This window comes from Camelus ferus, chromosome 18 (assembly GCF_009834535.1).
Source record: "Camelus ferus isolate YT-003-E chromosome 18, BCGSAC_Cfer_1.0, whole genome shotgun sequence".
In the NCBI taxonomy this organism is placed as follows: domain Eukaryota; kingdom Metazoa; phylum Chordata; class Mammalia; order Artiodactyla; family Camelidae; genus Camelus; species Camelus ferus.
The window spans coordinates 17,741,489-17,761,891 of NC_045713.1; the positions used below are offsets into that span (position 1 = coordinate 17,741,489).

Sequence of the window (20,403 nt, forward strand, 5' to 3'; positions counted from 1 at the left end):
AGGACACGATAAAGTCAGACAATGGAAGCATTCACTCCAGGGCCGCCCGGGATGCCTTTGTTCTGCTGAACCAGAATGAAGCTTAACTAAATATGCCCGGGAACAACTTGAAGTGGAAATGGAAAATGATTTTCCACTCGGGGACAGAGTAAAGAGAGCTTCTAGGTCTAAGAAAATCCAATGCATTACAAAGGATCGTTTTCATTCTGGCCTAAGGAGATCACGGTTGAAGTAAGTTAGTAACAAGTAAAGTTTGAAAAAGGCGGCCACATGTTTTGCTTTCTTTAAAGTTGTACCTCCCCGCCACCACCGGCCGCCGCCACACACACAAACTTTATTGAGATATGATGGACATATAAAAAACCATACATAGTTAATGCATACAATGTGATGTTTTTGGGGGTAAAAGTGTGTCCTTTTTTGGATTGTATGGTAATTAGAATGCTTAAACATTTTAAACGTACAGAAATGGTACCTGGATCATTTAAAAGGCACTGTGTGATAACACTAGAAGTGTCTAAATTTGGCTGTTCTGTAGAGAGTCCTATCTCTGATTAAAAGAGGGAGTATAAAAGATTCCAACGGGGACGGAGGGCAGGGGTGTACAGCTGAGTGGTAGAACGGGTGCTTGGTGTGCACAGCATGCTCAAGGTGCTGGGTTCACTCCCCAGTACCTCCATTAAAAAATAATAATCAAATAAAAAAAAATTTTTAAAGACTCTAACTAGGAGCTATTACAGTGCTGTAGACCAGAAAAGACTGAAACAGTGATGGCGAGGATAGCGGGGAAGAGGAGGCAGACAAGAGAGATGGTCCAGAGATATGACCAAATGGGACTCGGACAGCAAGTGGTTCTGGTCACAAGAGTGAAGGGAAAACCCAAGAAGGCTCCTGGGTCCCTGGGTTAGATGGCCAGGTATGGCCCATGCGCAGTGCCAGTCACTGAGCTCGCAGATGAAAGAAGAGGAACACAGGCCATCGCGCAGCCAGTCAACACACTCTGACCAAGTGCTGAGTGCCGGCAGAGGGCTGTGTGTCTCCAGCCCCATGACGGACGTCTCACCCGCCCTGACTGCCTGTCTTCACAATTACAAAATGAAGCTTATTTTAAGAATCCAATAAAGTCACTGTGTTTAACAGCTGGTGTCGATATTCAGAAGTCCTCAGACAATGCACGTTTAATGAATTTTGTAAGGAAACAAATTAGATAAAAGTAAGTGAACTTCATGAAACCAATAATTATGCCTTTGGGATATTTCATTTGGTAATCCTGTCTATACACTGTGCCACTTAACAAGCATGCTGGGAGAATAGTCCTGGGCTGGGGGGCAGGGGACCAGGGACGTGGGCAAGGAGCATAAGCCATGGTCACACACTCCTCCACTTGGCCACTGGTCTTGTCCAGTCCTTTCTATAATCCAGTCATTTAAAAATAATTTCCCAAGTGTAAAATATCTGCTTCATTCAGTGATGGAATAGACACTCAGAGTTCAAGTTTACTAGAAGGAAAACAATTCAAATACCATTTGGGAACTTTCAAAAAAATACATAACTCAGAGAAACTGAAAAAAATTCAATCAGAGACATTAGTGGAAGTAAAACCAGTTTTAAAGGACCTAGTGTTTACACAGGCAAGTCGAGTTGGTTTCTTGGTCTTTCTCTTCCCTGTTTCTTGGTCCCTTTCAAAGTGTGGGTTTCATTTTCAAATCCGGGAAAAGAGATGTAGGGGAATGTCGTTATTTTGAAGCCCACCGCTGCTGAAAGGCTGTTTTGGGTCATAACTAAGACACACAGACTGGGAGGCAGCCTGTGACAATGATTTCTGTTTGAACAACACACGCTCCTGAACTCAGGGAGATTCCACTCTGTTTGCAATTGGATGGAGCAGATGTCTGCAGAGAGACAGGCCCCTGTCTCCAATATCGAGGGAATGAATTAAGATGTTGATTTTGTAGCACAGGGAGCTATATTCAATATATTGTAGTAACCTATAATGAAAAAGAATATAAAAGGAATGTCTGTATGTATATGTATGACTGAGCTATTATGCTGTACACCAGCAATTGACACAAAATTGTAAACTGACTCCACTTCAAGAAAAAATACATTTAAAATAAAATAAAATAATTTAAAAATAAATAAATACAAATTAAAATTTTTTTTAATTAAAAAAATGTTGATTTTGAGGAGGCAACAGTTTGCCAAGAAACCTCCACAGCCTGGCACCACCAGGACTCCACAGGCACTGAATATGAAGGTGAAAGGACCTGGGGCTGGGCCGTGTTTTCTCAGAGGCCCTGCTGAAAACTTGGCCTGGAGTGAAGGTAGCCACTCATCAATTATCCTCCTCCCTCCCTTACCCCTCCTTGTCCAGTTTCTGGAATGTTCTTTGAAACAAAGATCAGTTACTCCTCAGCTCACAACCCTCCAACAAGCTCCCACAGTTCTTAGAATAAAGACCAAAGACCTTATGAGGGTCTGGGAAGCCATTTTTGACTGGCCCCGGTGACCCCCTGACCTCGTCTCCTGCCTTTCTGTCCTGGTCGGGCCACGCGGGCCTCCCCGCCATTCCTCAGACACAACAGGCACACTCCCTGCTCAGGGACTTGGCACTGGCTGGGGACAGACGACTCGGATCTTCACGTGGCTCTGTCTCTCACTTCATTTGGGTCTTTGCTCAAGTCACCTCCTCGGACAGGAGGTGTCTTGACCTTTCCTGACCTTTCCATCTAAAACAGTCCCCCTAACATCGTCCCCCTCCATCCCCTTACCCTGCTTTATTTTTCTTCAGAGATTTACCGCATCCTAACATGACATTTTATCTTTAATGATTATTGTTTTTTTACTTCCACCTTCCAGGAAAAGGAATCTTGTGCTTGATGAATGAATGAATGAATGGAAAAAAAAAGGGGGTGATGACAACCAACAAACGGTTATTCTCTTTTAATTAGTCCAGATTCAATAATAGGGAATGCCATCAGACAGAACATTTCAATGCTAGCTAGGATTTCCATAAAAAGGCAGCAAATCACAAAATCTCCCTCCCTTGATACTCATTTATGTTAAAGCTATTAATTATGCACCTACTACGTGTCAACTACTCTACTAGGTTCTAAGAAAGAACAAGATGAGGCTCCTGCCATGTGGAGCTTATGTTCTAATTTGGAGAGAAGGACATACAAATTATTTTTTAAATAAATGATGAGCTAATTTTTGAATGTGGTATCTGCTCTGAGGGAATGAAGCTAGCTGCTGTGATGGGAAGGAGGATGAGGGAAGTCCATTTCATACAGGGAAGAGCATCCACAAAGGTCCTGGGGAGAGAAAACACTTGGTGTTTACAGAAGCAGAGAAAGAAGCCCCTGTGGTTGGAGCACAATGAGCAAGAGGGAAAAGACAGAAGATGTTAGGCAGGGCCAGATCACACTAGGATTTAGTTTTGATTTTACTTTAAACTCAATTCTATTTAAAAAAAATTTTTTTGGTGGGGGGAGGTAATCAGGTTTACTTTATTAATTTATTTTAATGGAGATACTGGGGATTGAACCCAGGACCCTGTGCATGCTGAGCATGTGCTGTACCACTGAGCTATACCCTCCCCCCATAAACTCAATTGTAAAACGTTAAGTGATGTCAGGTGGGGGAGACACATCATATCTACATTTGGAAATCAAGCTGTGCATCAGTTATCTATTGCTGTGTAACAAACAACCCCAAGTAGTGGTGTAAAATAACAACATCACTCATTATTATTCTCACAATTCTGGGGGCCGACTGGACTCAACTAGGTGGTTCTTGCTCAAGGTCTCTTATGCAGTTGCCTTTAAACAGTGGCTGGACTAGAGTCATCTCAGGGTTTCCTTGCTCACATATCTAGTGGTTCATGGGGGGCTGTTGGCTGGGACCTCCACTGGGGCTGTCCAGTGCAACACCTACATGTAACCTCTCCATATGTCCTGGGCTTTCTTAAGGATTGGAGTATGGATCCCAAGAGCAACCATCCCAGGAGAGAGAGGCAGGGGGAAGCCATATCACCTTTTATGTCCTAGCCTTGGAAGTCACATGCTTCTATTCTTATTCAAGGGAAAGGGAACAGGATTCCATCTCTTTTTAAAATTTTTTAAAATTTAACTTTAGTTGATTTATAATATTGTGTTAGTTTCAGGTATACATCTTCAGATTCTTTTCCACTATAGGTTATTACAAGATATTGAACATAGTTTCCTGTGCTACACAGTACATCCTTGTTGTTTATCTATCTTACATATAAGATGTACAAGTGATATTTGTTTCTTTCAGATTCATTAAGATTATGAAAAAATCATGAAAAATGGGATGATTCTTTTTAATCTGCAGTTTCCATTTTAGCTCATATGTGCTTTATATTCTGAATTGGTGCATGTTTGAGAGTTTCTGCTTAATGCTTTTATACTTGGGATGACATCCTTTTGGGTGGAAGACTTGATTCATTTTTGTTTTCCTTCAGCCCTTCCTTTGAGCTGGCGGTGGTTGTGGAAGGTTCTGAGGCTAGCAGAAGGTTCTTCTCATACATAGGCCTTGTTTTCCTGCTCGAAGACCTGTGGAACACTTTCTATATCCCTGAATTCAATAACTTAGCCAAGCCTGGCTCTGGGCCAGTCACTGCATAAGAATTTTTCGAGGTATTTGATGTGCCCTTTGAAGGCTGATTATCTCCTTTTTTTTTTTTTTTTTTAATCTCTGCATGCTTTTCCTGTTTCTTTTTTTTTTAGGTTCTCTGCCTCTGAGTCACCAATTACAACTGAGTGTTGGATTGTCTCTTTCTAATTTCCACAACTATGATTTTTTCCAGGTGCTTTAACCTATTTCTTTTCTCCTCTGAATTCCCTGATTGTCTCAAGCATTTCTCTGTTAATAACTCTTATTTTTTTTTTAACATGTTGGTTCTCTTCCTTGTGTCTACTTGATTAGATTTTCATGGTGGTGGTTTGGTCCTCTCTTTGCTTCCTTAGTCCTATAATTTCCCTTTCATCTGGTTCTGTGGTGTCATTTTCTTGTCCTCATACTATTATTTCCTGATTTATCTGCAGTGCAAAGCATTTGGGGGGGATTTTCTTCTAAGTTTGGGCTACATTTTCTTTCACAGGGTTGTAAATGTTATAGCATCTCTACGACTGATCCTTCTCCCTTCTCTGCCTACATCCTCTGGCTGGGTGATCTCTTCTAGGTTATGACTAAATGCCATGTATAGGCTAATGACTGGCAAATTTACACCTTTAGCCCACACCGAGCTCTTGAACTCAAATTAAATTTCAGCTGACCTCTTGACATCTCCACTTGTATACCTAATCCAATCCAAATGTCCTATATGAAACTTGTGGTCTACGTCTCCCACCTCCCAGACACCTGTTCCTCCATCAGTCTTCTCCATTAAAGTAAACAGGACCAATATTCACCTTGTCGCTGAAGCCAAAGGCCTCAGAGTTACCCTTCTCCTCATGCCCCACCTCCAGTCCACCACCAAGTCCTGTTATTTCTACCTGCCAGTGTGTCCTAGCATTCTGCACCTCCTTCATCTCCAGCTCAGTGTCCTTTCTTGCCTGGATACTCCACTAACTCCTAACTGACCTCCTTTCTTCCACTGTTGCCACCCCCCACCATGCTTTATTCTCCATTCAAGAACCAGGATGTGGTGGTTTAAAACCTGTCTGAAAATTCTTAGACGCTTCTGTCATCAAGAGGTGGAATCCATGGTGCGGCCACTATGGAAAACAATCTGGCGATTCCTAAGAAAACTAAAAATAGAATTACCATGTAATCCAGCAATCCCACTCCTGGGAATATATCCATAGAAAATTGAAATTCAAAAAGACATGCACCCCAATGTTCATAGTAGCACTATATACAATAGCCAAGACATGGAAGCAACCTAAATTCCATCAACAGATGATGGATAAAGAAGATGTGGTATGTGTGTATTTATACATATAATGAAATAATGCCATTTGCAGCAACATGGACGGACCTATAAATTATCATATTAAGTGAAGTTAAGTCAGACAGAGAAAGACAAATATCATATGCTATCATTTATATGTGGAATCTAATAAAAAATGATACAAATGAACTGGTTTACAAATCAGAAATAGAGTCACTGACATAGAAAACAAACTGTGGTTACCAAAGGGGAAAGGAGCTGGGGGGAGGGATAAATTAGGAGTTTGGGATTAGCAGATATACACACCACTATATATAAAATAGATAAACAACAAGCACCTTCTGTATAGCACAGGGAACCACAATTAATATCTTGTAATAACCTATAATGGAAAAAAAATCTGAAAAAGTATATTATGTATATTTATAACTGAATCACCTTGCTGTACACCTGAAACTAACACAACTTTGTAAATCAACTATACATCAATAAAAATTAATTATTTTTAAAAAAGAATGAACTACAGGAAATAATTATTCAGCCCTATTTTTTTCCCAGCCTCTCTTATGTACTAGATAATTTGCACATCTTGGATTATCTAATCCACATATAACTCATCAAGGTAGGAATTATCATCTTCATTTTCCAAAAGAGGAAACTGAGCCTCATGGGTATTTGTTTATTTTCTAGAGTCACCCAGCTAGTAAGGGCAGAGTCAGAACTTTGCCCCATATCAAAGTCAAAGTCCCTCCTTCCAGCCTGCCTCCTTCTGGTTTTATCAAGTTCAACCCCAAACCAAAAAGAAAAAAAAGAAAAAAAAAAAGTTCAACCTCATCCCCACCCCCACTGGTGTGCCCATGAGTGTCTGCACACACACATTTCTGCAATGCTCCATCTGCCCCAGTCAGGAACTTGTTATGACAAGCCAAATGCAATACTGGCATCCTGACCAAAGCTGTTGTTCAATACCTCTGATTTGGGAAACAGCTGCTGATTTCATCCTGACAAAGGTCATACTTAGGTCTTAAGAGAAGTCATCATCACAGAATCTCCTGATCTATGTGAAACTGTATGATGTTCAGATATATCCAGCCCTTTGAGATGCTCTGCTGGAAGGTGGCTGAAGTACAAAGTACTCCTGACTCGTGGTCACTTCTGTCTACTTGCATTAATGGCACTTTGTACGTCTTTAGTGTTTATTCTAAGGGTGGTTTCAAAGACCTGAGGAAGCTTATCAATTTCTGGGTATTCAAGTATCTCTTTCACAATGAATGTTTATACACACACACACACACACACACATATACACACACACACACATACATACATATACACACACACACACATATATATATATTCGCACTATATAGATCAAAAATTCTTCATGATAGATGAAAAGCAAATGGCAATAAAGGTGTGTCACCCATGTATCCCAGGCCATGCTAATGCTAGTCTGGAGATGATAAATGAGGCCACCATCATAGTCGTAAGAGAATGTTGTTGGTTTTGGTCCTACCCAACCCGCTCTCTGGGAACTCCATCTCTTATGAAATCCTGAGTTGCCCAGGCTGTGTGTCACACGTGATCTTGGCTACCCCATTGGACCTTCCTCTGACATGGCATGCTCATAATCAGGTCTCCCAGCATTGTGGGGCCCAATGTAGCACTGATTGCTAGGGCCATGGCCCACCTGAGGACCCACACAAAGCTGACCCCACTCCCACGAGTCCCTCTACGACCTAGTTTCCACAAGACAGCCAGAGTGGTGTATGTACAACGTGAATCAGACCATATAATGCCCTGGCTCTGAACCCTACAGTGGTGTCTCACCTGAGAAGCAATAAATTAATAACTGGGTAATCCACCCCTTTGGTTTCTCATTTTCCATGAGAAATTGTCACTTTCATCTGGATCCAAATATATGTTCCCATTCTAAGTTTTAAAATCCCATTCTTTACAAATTTGTGCCCTGACTTGCACATGAGAAACTTGGTGAGACCGTGAACTCAACTCTTGCTGTAATTCAACAACCCACATACCTGAATTTGTGTTTGATTTTCAACAATCTCAGCCCTGTGAATACCAGAAGTAAGAGAGTTTTTCACGGCTATTGTGAGAATCTCAGGTTCTTAAACCACGATTTAACCTGAGAGTTGAAGGCTTGAGCTTGTGGTTTTTCTCCCTGTAAGTGCTCAAGTGCACATATGAGTCCATCCCACACCACAGCCTTCAAAATCATCATTACTGGCATAACTGCCAAGAGCAGCAGACACTTAGCCTCCAAGGCAAGTGCTTCAGTTGGCATTTCACCACAATAAACAACAAACATCTTGATTAATTGTGATGTCATTTCATGCAATAAATTACCAGCATTCCTATTTCCCATTGACAAGGAGCTCAGCACTGCTCTGAAAGCCAAAGCTATGACTACATCTGTCCCCAAATCCCATCTTTGTGGTTCTGTCTCCTAGTACTATCCACGGTACCAATCCCGTATCTGTCAGGGTCCAATCAGGAGACATAAACCACAAAGAAATTAAACAGGTGAAGTTTAATATAAAGAATTATTATAACAGAGGATCAGAGTAACCAAGGGCTGGCTAGTAAAAAGTGAAGAGAACTCTAAAGAATATAATAGCAGATATAAGGGGTAGCTACTATCCCTCGGTTGAGACAGAGTGCCCATGGAAGGGCCCCCTGCCCCCCAGTGCTGAGATCCAGGCCTCCTCAGAGCGGGGCACAGTCATGGGTAATTGGATGGCACAGAAGTCATCGTGGACCACTGGTAGACCATGTTATAAATCCGAAATCTGCCCTCTGGAACCTACTGGAAATCTACTTTTCAGGGTTCTAGACTAAGCTGTTAATGAAGAGATAGGTGTCTCACTGGAGGCATTCCACTATAAAATCACCCAGAGGGGTATGCAGGAGAAAGCTGCTAACCACCACGCACTGCAGGTACCTGTGATTAGTACACCTGAACCAGAAGGAAAAGCCCCTTCCTCCTGCACTGTCTCTCCTGCGCCCTCTACTGACAATATTTACTATTACATCAGATCTCAGGGAAACGTACAAAAGACCCATCTCCACGTTTGCAAAGCAGGCCATGAAGGGTGGATTTGGAGCTGAGAGGCAACAATTGATAAGTGGTACATGATACATCATTTCCATCTGCCAAGGAAGTAAGGGAGGGTGGAAGGAAGGAAAGGAAAGCTGGCCCTTTCAGGTTTGCAGAGCCAGTCTGAAATGGACAGGACAAAGACCCTGTAACCATAAAGATTGGAGTCACTGTAACTTCATGATGGCCACCCTCCACTGGACCCTTGATGCTGCCAAGGAGTTGCTTGTATGTCTTGAGCCAGCTTTTTATCTCATGTTCCCTAGATGTTTCTCTATCCTCTTCATGTCCTGAACCCCAGGCATCTGCCCCCTCATTTACAGTCAATGACCCCCATCTCCTATTTCACAAAAACTTGGAAACCATCAGACAGTAACTCCCTCAACTTTTGGCCCTGAAATCCACATATTATCCTGTATTCTACCTTTTCTCTTTCCCTTGTGTTATACAGAAAGGGCTAATCCCCCACCTGAGGGATTTTCCCAATTCCTGCCTTCTCTGGAACCTCTCATCAATTTTCCCCCCATGTTCCTGTATCTTTAACCTGTCTCTCTTTTTTATTCCCTTCTCATTAGCATTTAAAGTAATCCTGTTTTTTCTATCAACAGATGACTAGATAAAGCAGTTGTAGTATATTTATACAATGGAATATTACTCAGCCATAAAAAGAATAAAATAATGCCATTTGCAGCAACGTGGGTGGACCTGAAGATCATCACTCTAAGTGAAGTGGGCCAGAAAGAGGAAGAAAAATGCCATATGATATCATTTATATGAGGAATCTAAAAATAATAATAATAAGGATACAAATGAACTACTTATTTATAACTTAGATGATTGATTTCTTGAATATGTGTAAGCACATTTGACTGTCCTTTGTGATTGGATTACCGCATTCTGTTGATTTTTATTCTGTAGTTGGCTTTATTCCTTTGATAACTATGTAAGTTTAAAAAGCTAAAGCTCTAATCTGTTCTTAGAGACAATGATCAGTACATATACATAAACTAAAAAAGTGTGCAGTATACTGTATATATGTATTTACATACAATATAATGTGTATGTGCAGTCAAACTGTAATAATTCTACCTAATAAAACTGAAAAACAAAAAAAAGATGGGCCACATAAAATAAACAAATAAATAAATAACTTTTAAATTAAAAAAATAAAAACAAGAGATTAAAAAAAAAAAAAAGACGGGCCATAAGTCAAGAATGCTGGGAGCCTATAGAAGGTGCAAAAGGAAAGAAAACAGATTCTTTCTTAGAACTTTCAGTAAAGAAAGCCACCCTACCAATACCTTGCATTTCATCCAGTGGGACCCATTTTGGACTGCTGATCCCCAGAACTGTAACATAATAAATCTGTGTTGTTTTACACTACCAAATAGGAAACTAATACAGTTACTCATTCATTCCAAAAATGTGTATTGAACTCCTACTCTTTGTCAGGCACTGTTTAGACACTGGGGATACAGCAATGAACAAAGGCTCACATCCTACCGATAGACTTAGTAGAGATCACCAAACTGAACGGAGAAAGAATTGGGCAGGTTCTACCAGTATCGATGAAAGGATCATTCTTAGAATAGAATTGTACCAATTTCTTTTCTTTAGGCTGGAAGTGAGAAGTTAACTATAGGTGTTCCTGCTCTATGAAATAGGACACAAGGCACCCACTGAGACTGAGGTGGGAACTGCAGAGTGATAGTGATTGATCTGTCAGTTAGGAGTTGTACAGTTGCACTGATGGAAAACCCAGTTTACAAAATGAAGATGAATTGGCCTAGTAACCAAGGAGCAAGGACTGCCCTGTGGTTCAAAGTACCCTTTCTGGGGGGAGGGTATAGCTCAAATGGTAGAGCTCATGCTTAGCATGCACAAGGTCCTGGGTTCAACCTCCAGCACCTCCTCCAAATAAATAAATAAACCTAAGTATCTCCCCCACCCAAAATAAATAAATAAATGAAATAAAATGCAGCTTCTTTCAAACAACAACAACAACAACAATGTGCCCTTTCTCTCCATCTCTCCACTCTGCTTCCATGGTGCTGGCTTCGTTCATCCCTAGGACCCTCCCCGACCCCCACCTACACACAGCCTCAGCTGAAGCACCTGAACCTCCTACAAGCTGTCTAGGCAGAGAGTCTGGTCCAGAGCCACTCGCTGGACCAAGCTGGTCTCATGCTCATCCTTGAACCAATCACTGTGGCCAAAGGGATAAGATAGGCCATTTGGGAAATGCCCACTGCAGGGGAGCTTGAGAGGAATGGAGGCCTTTTAAGACAGGCCGTATGAATAACAACAGAGTTGGCTGACCAGGGACCTAGGGAAGGATCAGGCCAAGGAAGCACAGAGGCTGGAGGGTCTGGAGGGTTGGCTAATACGTCTGTTTGTGGTTTATTCAGCCACACTCAGGTCATCCAAGGAGGGAATGTGGGTGATCTGATCCTGGGTTGGGCATCTCCAGAGTAGGGGCCTAGGAGGACCAAGGAAAGGAAGAGTGGTGGCTCATGAGACCAGGAGGGGAGTGGCTAACAGGCTAGGTCAAGGCACTAAAGGTGTCAAGGAGGTGGGATAAAGGAGTCAAGGAGAAAGGCAGAGCTAGATTAATATTAGAGCTCAAGGCTGGGGTGGAGAAGCAGTCCAATTAGAAGGTGTGACTCAGGGTGTGGCCATGGAAATCAGTTGCTTAGAGAAGTAAAGGGGAAAGCTGTCATAATGGTCATCATGATGTGATAAGTACCTGCTAGGAATTATTTGCACACTGGACGTGGAGGGCCACAGTGATGACAGTAGGCTTTCCCTAGCTATTGTGAAGAAAGGAGCAAAATAAACAGTTCCCTGAGTGTCCTAAAGACAAAAAAATTAAGTTCTGGTATGGACTTCAGAAAACATCTCATGTGTAAGTCCTGGAGGAGAAAGCGACTATGATGTCATGACTTCATCACTTTCTGTTTCTAGCACTGAAACAGCTTCACTCTGTGAGCCTCAGTCATCTCATCTGTTAAGTGCAGTAATTCTCACCCTCCCTGGGATGCTGTGAGAGCAAAATGAGGGAATTGTGTAAAGTACGTTGTATGTGAACAATTCCTGGCAGCTACTGTGAGTGTCCCCAAATCAACAAACTGACCCATTCTCAGCTCCACTTCTTACAGTCAGATGCTTACAAGCCATTTCCATCCTCCTCTATCGCACTTTTTGAAAAATAGCAGGGTTGATTCATTTCAGGCTTTGAAAAATATCAGTCTGGCTACCCTAGACAGACCTCACTGGGCCAGAGCCTGAACCTGTAGGTGGGTCTTTTACATTGAATGCTGGGTCCTCCCCAATCCAACTGAGTCTTCCCAACTGTAGTCTTCCATATTGGATGGCGACTAATGGATCCAGTCAAAACCCAAAGAAAGGCTGATGATGGAAAGCAGAGAGAGAAATAAAAACCCTGAGAACAACAGAGTAGCTGGGTGGAGACTAGAATTCCTTACAAGAAGTCTCCAAGCCTTCAAGTTGGTCATCTCTTCCTTGCAACGTGAAAGGGCCATATAGAATGGTCCCTCAGAGAGAGGGCATGCCTTCTGCCATCACCAAGCCATTCTCTGTGGAGGGGAGGGGCGCAAGGATATATCAGGAGCCAGGACTTGTGTGGACAACTGTGTGCATACTGAAAGGAAGATGTTATTCCCCCCATTTCTCAGATGAGAAAACTGGGGCTCTGAAAAAGTCAACGAAAGTGGCAGGATCCAGATCTATTCAGGTAACACCTTGTAAGTACAGCATTTGTTTTTATATCATTTCTCCTCCACCACACTGTGAACTTGTTGAGGTCAAGACCAGTTCTACTTGACTGTGTGTTTCCAGCTCCTGGCACAAAGCCTAGTACACAGCAGGCTTCCACTAAAGGCTGAATTAATTAGTCAATGAATTAACTCATCATCGTATATCCCAAACAGATACAATATTACATCACCACACCCAACACAAACACCCAAAGTCTGATGACCCATAGGAACATGCCCCAGCACCCCCTAACCCCACTGCAACTTCTAAAGAATCCTGATTCCTTGGAGCAGTCTAGACACTCTCCCTGGAAGAAAAGGCATTATCAAGAATGTCAATCCGTTGTGTTGGGACTTTCAACATCATTTCAGTGCGTATGCCTAAATGATTCAGGTCATGGAAGGGTTAAGCAGATTCTTCTTTTTACCTAAAATTATCTCTCCCTTCTCCCCACACTAGACAGTCCATCAAAATGGCTGCATATGATTCGAATCTTTAGGGATAGTCGCCCATGAGAAGTATGACTTTCTTAGGTCCCCCAAATCAAAGTATTTCACGGCCACCTGATGTGCTGTGTTTTGTGTCCTGCTGGATATCAATAACCCAGCTGCTCCCTGGTGCTGGCTCCCTGCTCCTCCATATCAGAGTTGATGGGCTCTCCTCACCATGGCCAAGACTTCCCAGAGTGCTCCGGTATACATACTACAAATCAGTAATACTGTATTTCAATTTGTTGCTATAAAGGTCCAGTAAGCACATTTACAATCTTGTGAATCCTGAAGAAACCAAAAACACAAATCAAAACTATGCTTCACTTTATTTTCCTTTATGATCAGCTACTCTTAAAAATAAAAATTAATACCTCTGCATTAGTGTATTACTTTATGGTTTATTAGAAAGTATTATCCCATGTATCAGTTTATTTGATCCCTGGAACAACTTGCAAAGTATTATTATCCCCATTTTACAGGTGAGAAGTAAGAGGTTCAAAGATGTTTTGTAATTTGTCCAAGATCATGCAGCTAATAAATGGCAAAGTCAGGATTAAAATCCAGTCTTTGTTTTTATTTTTGGCGGGGGAAGGAGGTAATTAGATTTATTTATTTCAATGGAGGTACTGGGGATTGAACCCATGCTAAATAGGCACTCTACCACTGAGCTATACCCTACCCCTAAAATCCAGGTCTTTGGATAGGAAATACCGTTCTCTCTACATTGGAAAGAACCTTAGTGACATTAACTTTGAGCCCAAATGAGAAAATGTAGCTCAAAGAGGTTAAATGGCCTTCTCCAGGTCATCGGTCCGGCAGGCTCATTTGTGGCAAAGAAAAAGCACTCGGTCTCCACTCGTTACACTCAAAATCACCCATATACCTAGAGGTATAAAAAAGACTTGAATTATTAATCACTTAGTGATTAGACTGAATAATCTGAGAGATCCGGGTCACATTCATTTATTGCAAATCTCCAAGGGACTCTCCAAATATCTCAGTTGTCCTAAAATATTGTACCAAACAATGCTTTAAAAATGTGGGCTGAAATCATCTTGGGACACTACTGTGATATCCCATGGTGCTCATATAGTATGTATTTTTCTAAATTTTGGTCAGTGAAATTGATGCTATGGGAATTTTGTGAACACCATGCCCGATGCCGTGGTAGATGTGGTCTTAGAGAGTAAAATCTTTGGACATTCCGAAAAGAAGAGCCCTAAATAAACTTCTTTGATAGAAGTACAGTGAGTATAATTTTGATGTGTGCTATGGAAATTCAAGAAACATCATATTACTCTATCTGTCCAAAACAGCAGCTACCACTTAAAGGGCATTTGCTTTGTGCCAGTCACTGACCTATGCACTTTAAATGCATCAGATAAACCCCATTTGCCCCTGTCGTGCCCTCTTTGGGTCTGACAGTAATCCAGGATGATTTGGCAGGATTTGGGCAGCGTGGCTCCCCAGCCACCATACTCTTGTGTTCAGTTTCCACCATTCCCACCCCCACTGCCAGCTCCGTGGGTGGGTGGGCTTTCTCAGGAGCCATGAGGCAGTAGAAGACAGCTCCAGTACCCTCACTGACTCTAACACCAGTGACCACCTCCAGTATCCTACCTCTCAAGTTTGCCAGTTTCACTTCCTTCATCCTCAGTACAGCACCTGTGAACAGATCTGTACTCCCCTAAACAAAATCCTTAAGGGTAGGAAGGGAACAGGGTCCCCACTACTTAGGACTGTCAAACTGAACAAATATAGACACAGGATGTCCAGCTAAATCTGTATGTCAGATAAGCAACAAATAATTTGGAGGGAATTATAAGTACATTTTTATATAAAAAAATGTTAGTCACTTATCTGAAATATAAATTTAACTGGGGATCCTGTATTTTATCTGGCAGCTCCACCCACACTCCCTTTTCCCCAGCTTTGCAACATAAAAGCCATAAGGAGGAGGGAGGCAGTGAGCATGCTTAGCATGTGGTAGAGAACATGCTTAGCATGCACGAGGTCCCGGGTTCAATCCCTAGTACCTCCTCTAAAAATAAATGAACCTAATTACTTCCTCCCCAAAGTAAAAAAAGAAAAAAAATTACATAATACAATAATAAATTTTAAGGAAAAATTTTAAAAAGCCATCAGGAACCACCTTAGGATGGGGAGTCCATATTCAGAACATGGAGGCTTCTTGGATGGGGAGCAAAGAGCATAAAAATCTCACCTTCATTTTGAGTCTCCTGTGCGGTGAGACTAAGGCACAAATGAACAGCTAGCTCAGAGATTACCCCGCCACTGAAGCAAGGTGGTAATTAATTGGTAAGCTTTTTAGAATACTGTTTTGGTGACAAGGCAAATTTGGTATGCTAACATAACAACATTCACAGGTCTAGTCGAGAGAACTTCCCAAATTCCCAACTTCTCAAATATCACTTCAGTGTAAAGTTCAGTTGAAAAATTTAAGTTGCCCCTCAGACTCTTAATGATTCCTACACATACAGGACTCAAAAGTCAATTATAAAATGGGCTTCTGGCTGAAGACAATTGGATGCCTCTTAGCTTTTCCTTAACTTCAGTCACCAGATTTAGCATTGACTTTTTCAGTAAGAAATGTCTTATCACTTCACACCCACTAGGATTACCATAATAAGCAAGATAGATAATAACAAATGTTGGCAAGGATGTGGAGGAATTGCAACCCTCACACATTGCTGGTGGAAACAAAATGGAACAGCCGCCCTAGAAAAACAGTCTGGCAGTTCTTCCAAAGGTTAAGTATACAGTCACTGTACGATGCAACAATTCCACTCCTAGATATATACCAAGAGAAATGAAAACATATGTCCACACAAAAACTTGCACATGAATGTTCACAGCAGCATTTTTCATAACAGCCAAAAAGGAGAAATGAACCAAATGCCCATCAACTGATGAATGAATAAACAAAATGTGGTATATCCATACAATGAAATATTATTCAGCCATTAAAGGAATGAAATACTGATACAACCCTGAAAATATTATGCTAAGTGAAAAAAGACAATTGCAAAAGACTGCATATTACACAATTTCATTTTTTTAAATGTCCAGATGAGGCAAATCCACATACAGACAGAAAGTAGGTTAGTGGTTGCCTAAGTCAGGGCACAGAGGAAGGGAGGGAATAGGAGGCAATGGCTAAGGGGTGTGAGTTTCTTTACAGGGTGATGAAAACATCCTAAAATTGTGGAGATGAATGCACAACTCTGAATATTCTAAAAACCACTGAACTGTACACCTTAAATAAGCAAATTGGATGATGTGTGAATTACATCTCAATAAAGCTATTATTAACAAAGCAAAGCAAGTTTTTGTCACTTCATGAGAGTGACCAAGTTTGAAGAGGTGTAGAGAAGAACAAAAGGACACTGAGATGTGATGTTGGGGGCTGGTTAGGCTCAGTCACCAGCTCAGTGGCTCCTGAAACTTCACTAGTAAAATTACAGCTCTGGAGGGCAGTCATACTGAGTCAAATTATGAATGTTAAATCCATTGCAAATGCCAATAATCTACTTTATGTGCCTTCTCATGAAAAAAATAAAAAGTCAAAGTACCTAAACAGCAAGTGGTCTGAAATGATAGCAGCTGTTTATAAAAGACTATTTTTTTAATGGCATCTTCTTTGATAATGACTCCCAGAATGATCCATGCTAAAGAAGCTCTAATTTCACATTTACTCAAGCATTGATTTGATTTAGCCAATATGACTCCAGTCTTGGATAAAGCATGCAAACCACATAATTTTATTTCCTCCTTTATCAAAATTGATTAGGGGGAAAAATTAATTAATGAGGGAACCAATAAGATGTTATAAGCTATTCAAAGAATTCCCAAACCACATGTATACAAGACTATCAAGAATGATAGAGTAAATTTGATTAATAGATGAAAAAAAAAACACATTAGACAGAGAACAACTGTGCAGGGGTCTCCTAATCCTTAGTAACACAAACCTGATCACATGGCTGGGGTATTACAAGGGCTGCATAGCCAAAGAGGGACTGGTCTGACTTGAGATTTCTTTAATAGCTTTCCATACTTGGGAGGACTGGGACAGGCAGGATTAATTTTTAAAATCATTTAAGAATCCCACAAGAATAATAAAACTCAGCCTTGATCTCTATCTTTCCTCACACCCTCTATCTAGTCTGTCAGGAAATCTTGTTGATGGTCTTCAAAATGTATTCCGGATCTGACTGTTCATATCACTACTACGACCCTGGTCAGAACCACTATCGTCTCCCACCCAGATGTTGCCACAGCTTGGTCTCCCTGCTTCTACCCAAATCTCCCTGGAGTCTCTTCTCAACTCGGAGCAGCCAGAGCATCACTCTATATCAAGAGACAGATCACGTCACCTCACTGCTCTGAACCCTCTCCTGATTTCCATCTCAGGCAGAGTAAAAGCCAAAGTCCTGGCAATGACACCCAAGGGCTCACATGACCTGCATGGATCCCAGCCTGTCAACTCTCTGGCCTCTTCCCCCACTTATCTCTCCCTCACTCTCTCTGCTCCACTGGCCTCCTTCCTGAGCCTCAGACGCACCAGACAGCTTCCTCTTAGGGCCTTCATTCTGTTCCTTCTACCTGAAGTGCTCTTCCCCCAGGTAGAGCCTTGGCCAGCTCCTTCACTTTCTTTGAGCCTTTACTTAATTTTTACTTTAATGAGGCCAACCCTAACCATTCTATTTAATATTGCTGTTTGTGGCTATCCTCACTATTAATTTCCAATTGCTGCTGTAACAAATTAAAATAAACTTAGTGGCTTGAAACAACACAAATTTATTATCTTATAGCTTTGGAGTAACAACCAAATCTGCTGTTTGGAGAGAGAACTTTGGGGGCAGCGTGGATAATGGATTGGATGGGGAGACAAAGAAGAAAGGAAGGAGGGAGAGAAACAGGAAGAGAACAATTTCTACTTACAGTTGACCCTTAAACAACACTGGGGTTGGGGCACATACCTGCCCAATGGAAAATCCTCTAATAGCTTTATAGTCAGCCCTTGGCCCTCCATGGTTCCACATCTGGATTTAACCAACTGCTGATTGTGTAGTACTGTATGTATTTATTGAAAAAAGTTCACCTATAAGTGGACTTTCAGAATTCAAACCCATGTTACTGGAGGGTCAATTGTACTAAAATTTTAATAATTGTCACATACTGGACTCAACAATTCCAGTTGCCATAGCCCAGATGGTAACAGTGGAATTGAAGAGAAAGCATCCAGAGATTCTTAGAAGGTAGACTCAATAAGGTTTGTGAGGACTGGTTTGACATGGGTGGGGAGAAAGCTGGTGGTCTTGATGAGAAAAAAGGGATCACTTTTGGGGTGCACAGAATGAGTCCAGCTGGGGAGCTCTTGTCCTGGAGATACACGGCATCTGCCTGGATAAAACTAGAAGGTGTCTGGGAAAGAGTGTGGTGCCAAAGAGATGGATTTGGAAGCAGATAGGGAGCAATGAACTTACATCTTGTAAAGGGAAAAATTATGACCCCAAATTTTAACCTTAAATATGTACAAACAAAAAAGTAGATATAATTGCCTTGTTCTTACAGCTCTTTGTACAAGTATAAAACTAAAGCAAAATTTAAAATTAAATATAATTGTGCCAGTATTGGAAATATAAAATATGTTCTAAAAAACGGTAAAATTCAAATGAACAGCATTAATTTAATATGATGGATGATGTTTTCTGAAAAGGAAATTCAAATTAAACCCAGGAGGTACCGTTTCCTACCTACTACAATGGCCAACATTTCAAACAATGACAAGGCCTACCACTTGTTGGCAAGGAAGTGGAGTGACTGAAACATTCACACATTGTTGTAAAATGTAAAATGGCAAAAACACTTTGGAAAATATGGCAGTTTCTCATAAAGCTAAATGTCACCTACCACACGACCCAGCAATTTCACTCCTAGCTCTTTTCTACAAGAGTGATGAAAATATATGTCCAAAAAATATATATGTACAAAGCCTTTTTATTCATACCATCTTCATTCTTAATAGCTAAAAATAGGGAAAATTTAATGGCCATCTATAGGTGAATGGATAAACCAAGCATGGTATCTTTACACAGCAGACGTGTACTCAACAATAAAAAACAAGAGAATACCAAAGCCTGATAGGGAAAGCCAGTTCCTGACTGTCAGGAATGACTTTTCTTTCTCCTTGGTGTGGTTACCAATGCAGTGTTCAAAGTAACCAATGAATTTGTCATAACACAGGGCATACACATATAAGCTTTTTACATATTACTGCATGTAAATTTTACCTTAAAATATGTATAATATATAAACATTAATAAGAAATAGCATTTCAGAGAGTCCGAGTGGAGCTAATGAGCTGAATGTGTGATTGTCCTTTGACGACAAGTAGCACTGGCAGCATGGTTGACCAGCTGATGGGAATACAACTTGCAGACTTCAAAGAAGCTTTCTACTCTTTGATAAGGACAGTGATGAACATCAAAAGATTGGAAACTGTGATGAGGTCTCTTGGGCAAAATTCCACAGAAGCAAAGTTTCAGAATAAATTAATGAAGCAAATGGTGATGAAAATAGTACAATTAGCTTCCTGGACTTACTGACAATAATGGCAAGAAAAATGGAAGACACAGAGACAGAGAGTAAAGAGGAAATTAGAGAAACATTTCTTGTGTTTAATAAAGATGACACTGGCTATGTTCGTGCAACATAATTACATCACATGATTAAACACTTTGGAGAAAAGTTAACACACGAGGAGGTTGATGAAACAAGCAGAGAAGCAGATACTGGTAATAATAGTCAAGTAAACTCTGAAGAATTTGTATAAATGTCAACAACGTGAGAACATTGTACAGAGTATGTTAAAGTTCTTATACAAAATTATTTATTTGCCTTTTTTCTCCTTGTGAAAAGTGCTTCTTGCTGTCAAAAGAATATGCATGAAAAGTCATGAGGATGTGTTCCTTTACATTTTTCTTCCTTATCTCACTATCACTGTTCTATACCTTATTTTTAAAAGTGCATCAAGTAGCAAGTTGCACATGGCTTACTAAATTATTGGTTTTCAA

At 40.9% G+C, this 20,403-nt stretch overlaps 1 pseudogene; it reads left to right on the plus strand.

Annotated features, from left to right (window-relative positions):
- The first annotated feature begins 19,821 nt into the window (after window positions 1-19,821).
- LOC106729220 lies at window positions 19,822-20,179 on the plus strand (annotated as a pseudogene).
- Window positions 20,180-20,403: the final 224 nt, after the last annotated feature.